This window comes from Lepisma saccharinum, chromosome 6, assembly GCF_977018435.1.
Source record: "Lepisma saccharinum chromosome 6, izLepSacc3.1, whole genome shotgun sequence".
In the NCBI taxonomy this organism is placed as follows: domain Eukaryota; kingdom Metazoa; phylum Arthropoda; class Insecta; order Zygentoma; family Lepismatidae; genus Lepisma; species Lepisma saccharinum.
The window spans coordinates 6,584,191-6,590,190 of record NC_139234.1 but is presented as its reverse complement, the minus strand read 5'-3'; positions in this window follow the sequence as shown (position 1 = coordinate 6,590,190).

Below are 6,000 nucleotides of genomic sequence, written 5' to 3'. Positions count from 1 at the left end.
TTACGTTTCCATTTTAACATTCAAAATTAGAACTAAAGTCTGACAGCTTCCAATCATGAATTTAACGATGAACCAAATGAATAATTCCATATTTTACACATTTCAGTTCATATCCAAGAAGGTGTATAGTAGGTAGTACAGCTTTCTAAAAATACTTTAATATGTTAATAAAGTTTTGCTCCAAACTGCCATTTAATCCACACGAAATATCTGACTGGGTTTATTTTCAGCATGTATTTGCGTGTGCACAAGAACACCAATATGAAATATCGCAAATATATTAATGTTATTGACAATAATTTCTAGTTAAATTGATCATGTTAATATTTTTGTGTTCTGACATGTAAATAAATGTTCTTTTTATTTGATATCACGTTAATTTGTTACATACTAATGCTATTTTTACACAAAATACAGCCTTTGTTTCAAAATAGATCTAGACTGCTAATACAGAAAAATACTATAAATAAATAAAAATTATTTGCTTGTCATTGTACAGAGATTTCAATTGATAGCTATTAAGTTAATTTAACGTAGTTACTACATGTAATACGAACACTAATAATTATTCATCAAATATGATATGCGGAATTTAACATTTTCACACAGAAATGCCAAAAGCGACATGCATACGCACATAACAATATTACGAAGGCACCGTATAAGTGTTTAAGAGACAAGATTATATTTTCATCATTCATTCCACCCCTACTATGATGCCCTCCAGATTTGAAGTCTATCTCCCATTTCAAAAGCAATTCACCCGGTCTTAGATGCCTAATATTTCTGTGAAAGTAAAACATGACTTAGTATGCGCAGACGGCCCTGAGAAAGCTAATCTTTTTAACTCTTTTTTTCTCCATAAATACAACCTCGAATACACCGGCTTCATCCCTTCCCATCCTCCGTCCAGTTTGCTGTCACCCTCTAACGTCTCTCTCCGCGTCTTCAGAAGAAGTGCAATACATCCTATCTTCAATGCCTCAAAATCGCGCCAATGGTCCTGATGAAATCCCTCCTATTTTCCTAAAAAACGCTACTTCTTCTCTCGCTATTCTCTTCTCTATTTTATTAAACAGATGCTTCAATGAGGGTACATTTCCAGATTCATGGAAAAATGCTAACGTGGTACCATTATGTAAATCTGGAGACAAGTGTGCTGTTTCTTCTTATAGGCCTATTTCCCTTCTTTCACCACTTTCTATCGCCTGTGAAAGATAATAAAGGACCGACTCTACAAGTTTACCTCTCCATATATAAATACAGCACAGCACGGCTTTTTACCAGGCAGCTCCTGCTTAACCAACTTAAGCATTTTATTATCTGACGCTATCAACTCTATATCTGAAAACTCTCAACTGTATGCAATATACTATATCTGGATTTTTCGAAAGCTTTTGACTCTATAAACCACAATTTCCTGCTTCATAAATTATCACACCGTTTCAATATTCATGGAAACTTTCTCTCTCTGCTCAAGCACTACCTCCAAAACAGACAACAAAAAGTTGTTGTTTCCGGAATGTCTTCTTCTTATCAAGCTGTATCTTCTGGTGTACCTCAAGGCAGTGTTCTTGGACCTCTTCTCTTCATCCTGTACCTTGATGATCTTCCAGAATATCTTTCCGATTCATGCAAAAACCTTCTCTTGTTCGCTGACGATTCCAAAATATATAGTAAAATCTCCAATTTCAGTGACATGACACTTCTGCAAAAGAATTTATATTCTCTAATAAAGTGGTGTGAATTATGGAACTTAAAACTCAACCCTCAAAAATGTACCATGATGACCTTCTCCTTGAAGAAAAACACATTTAATACTAAATATTTCATAAAAAAATAATTGTGTTCAAAGAGTTGCCGCACAAAAGGTCCTGGGCGTCATATTTGACGAGAAACTTTCCTTTTCTGAGCACATCTCTACAGTCACAAGGGGTTCAATGCGTATGCTGGGTCTTCTCTATCGTTTCACGGAAATAAACAACTTGACTGCCCTCGGCACCTTTTACAAATCTTTTGTGTCACCTAAAATTGAATACTGTTCTCCGATCTGGTCTATGGCATGCCCCTCAAATTCAGATAGACTAAATTCCGTCCTAAATTTCTTCCTGGCGATTGTTCGACACCGAATTCCGTCCACAAAACACTTGCAAAAGTCCACCCTCCTGCAAATGTTAAATATCCAAACTCCTCAAGAGAGACATAGACTGGCTGACCATATATTCCTACATAAAATAGTGAATGGCAACGTCAGAAGTGACCGCCTTCTTCAGGAAATTCGCTTTCGTGTGCCTGCTCGCTCAACAAGAAGCACTCAACTTTTTGCTTCTCAGAAGCCGAGATTGTGCCTCATCCAGCGCTCTCTGTTCCATAGACTGCCCAGTGAATATAATAATCTAGGGAGCCAAATAGACATTTTTGAAAATCTGTACTGCTTTAGAAGAACGGTAACTAAAAGTATGTAAGTCTCTTAACCACATGTCATTTTTGTATGTTATTATTTTTGTTGTATTATGTTATTATTTGTTGTATTATGTTATTATTTTTGTCCTCATGTTCTATAAAATCGTTCCAATGTAAAATGGCTAACGCTGTGTTTGGAATCTTCTATTAAATAAATAAATAAATTAAATAAATCAATCAAAACCTTCCAGCAGTGGAGATCCTTTGCAAAGGATTATGATAGTCTGCGAGGTCATAATTCTTTCTCTGGCAACATGCAATCTCACCTTATCACTATTAGAACTCATGAAATGTTCCAGGTTAAATCTATCCCATACGACAGCACGTTTCATCCCGAGAAGAACTTCTTTCATTTGCTCATTCTTATCTTCGATTAGACGCAATTTTGAAAACACGGCCATTGCAAGTGGGTTCGTAGGGTCATTATAGAGTTCTCTTATTCTTCTTTGACCTCCAAAAGAAACTCCTGCCTTGAGAAGATCTTCAATAGTGTCTATGTCTGGGAAGTGTTTCGGAATAGTTAGAAAAATTACTAAAGACGCTGTGTAGCTTATAACAATTGTCATGTTATAGAATAGCCACAAGAGGAATATAAGCCGTAGCAGCAAAGATCTAGGCTTTGTATTTACTGACATTCCCAACAATGCTGAAAAGGAAAATAACACAGGAAACCCAGAACTATTCACCAAACTTAATTCGGAACTTGAGAAAGAAATCTTGACAGCTTGAAGGAACATATTCATACCAATAAAAGAACACAGAACAACAAACCAGGTTGAAGATTTAAAAGGAAGGGAGATATTCATCCATGGTGGATACTTACCTGATTTCGGAACTCCCCATATAACTTCCTGCGTAACTATACCTTCTGTGGGATCAAAATACTACGTACTTGTAACGATATGCAAAACACATGAAACCAGCAATAGCAATGTCACTCTTTCGTTGATAGACATTCGTTAGTACACAACTGAAGTTTCTCACTGTAATAGTTTCCTCAAAGCATGCACTGTCTGCAGTTACATGTACTTGTGGCACGAAGTTCATCTTCTTTGCAATGGCCATGATAAGTTCGCCCTCAATCCCACTGAGCGTAAAATTTTACTAGTCTTCTCTGTCAAAATTACATGAGGAGGAAGGTTGAGCGTTGCAACTCTTACAGAGCAACTGTGCAAGTTTCCAACTTTGTCCGGAAAGATGTCGCTACTGTTCGTAAGATTGCTGCAACTTCTCGAAACCAGGATCCACCTAACAGCATCACACTTGTTTGGAGAGTTGAAAAGATAGGTGTACAAGGACAATTGTAAGCCAGATGGCATAAGACGTTGTACAATTAGTAACACGTTCGTAACACTGTGACTGAAACAAGCCAAATATTTCCTGAAGTCGATTGATCGGCGAATACCTTTCGGTAAGCAAAACTATGAATTTTAATCATGGATTCCAATTTGACATCTCCACACTTTGATTGAAAATTCTTTCCAAACTCATTCTATCACTAGCGAAAAAAATGTAAATAGATTTAGAATTATATTGTTCTACATGTTTGATTTGTGTATCACTTTTACTGACCATGACAAATACCATTTGATGTATGTCTCTCAGAAACAAGTTTATCACGTCTTGGCCATCAGAGTCGGTGAAAACAATTAAGGAACTACAAACATTTATCTGTGAATCTATGACATTCGTCAAACACTTAAGCATTTCGAAGTCATGTCTTGGAACACGAATTTGATGCGTATTGTTTGTTTCTCTCCATAAAAGAGACAAAAGAACAACACAGGAGAAATATATTCTCATCTTCTTAGTAGAAACATGAGGTACTAACGCCTGCAAAATAAAGTAAAAGTATGAGACTGGTATGATGCTTACATTAACATTTTAATCGAGTAAATGCAGTGAATTATAAAGTAATATACTTCTATGAATTTTTCAGATAATATCCCTGAATAAACAGTTCTGGGGCTCACCCAGGTTCTCACTCATGTATAAGCAGAACATACGTCGGAGTACGGTGCTTCTCATATCACCTCCACATTGTAATATGCCTTTTATGGTAACTTTTTAGAAGCTTATACACAGAAAAAGTTGATATGTTTGAATTTTGAATAAAAACATTTCTTTGAAATTTTTGCTGATCAGAAACAATAAATATACCTTAGTTGCTAATTCTAACTAAAGTAGGGCCTCCCCGATGGCGCAGTGGTAGCGTCGTCGCCTTGTTATCAAGAGGTCTCGGGTTCGATACCCGGTGGAGATCCCACTTAAACTGTAGGTACAGTTCCGGTTAGCCTTACTGTGCATAAAGTGGACTTAAAACACCAAATCAGTCAATCAATCTAACTAAAGTATTTGACAGTTCAAAAACAGAGGCAGCCAAACACTTTTATTTGCGGGCAGTAACTTCTTGAACCATTGATTGTGGGCCATACTATATATTTTACGTATACTGTAAACTACAGGGTGGCCCAAAAAAGTAACCGAAATGTAGAACCGTTGTATTACATTTCGGTTACCTTTTTTGGGTCACCCTGTATTTGGTTACAATAACTTAAGCATTCAGTGTTGATGAACGATCATTTGTTTGTCTGCAATTCAAATAAATGTTCAGACGACAGAACCTAATTTTTTGTGTTTCAAATTTTAGACAAAAAATACCTTCAAAATGTTTTCTTTAAAATCAGGAACGAAAGTGATTCATTCATTCACTCTTTTTTCTTAGACCTAACAGGAGTGAAAGTGAATATCTGCATGATTCTTATTCTACTGATTGGTACAGCCGAAGGAAAAGACAATGCAGTGCTTCCCGGCGGCGTCTCCCTTATCGCATCGCACTAGAGCAACCTTGCGTTCTGAAGTCGCCAGGGAATGCTTTTATTGTTAGGCTAAATGCCTAAAGTTCAAATCACCAACCTTGAGACCTTCTGTAAACAAAACCACCTGCATGCAGAAAGCATTGCAAACTCAAAGAAGTAAAATAATCCACACGAAAATCCAGCGTTGTTACAGGATTCATTACGTAAGGTAAAACAACGGCCAATTTGTAGTAGGGGATACGCTGCCGCAAATGACGTCTCACTTAAAACCCAATGCTCTTTCTTTTGTACTTTTTGCTTCACCTTTATGGTTAACTCTTTGCACCAACAATCATTTACCACAAATTTGGCTTCTTTCTTGCATGCGAATTGAATGAATATATTTTACTTGCATTTTTTTTTAGACAAAATGATATAACATGGTAATGTATATTTCTAAAGTTTGATATAGATGGGAGTGTATTTGAAATTCGTTTGTAGATTTTAAGTAAATTGTCTCTTATGTAAATAAAATATATAATGGGCATAAACAGCCATATGCAATGTTATAAGTCCAATACATATATTGATGATGATCAAAACAAGACCTAGAAAGTTCGTAAATTTCGGTTGGAAACTTTGACAAACATCCTAATAACGATTTTTATTCCGCCAAATCGTTTTTTTCGCACTTCGTAAAATAACTTGGTGACATGGCAAGGCAAGATAAGTGTGAACA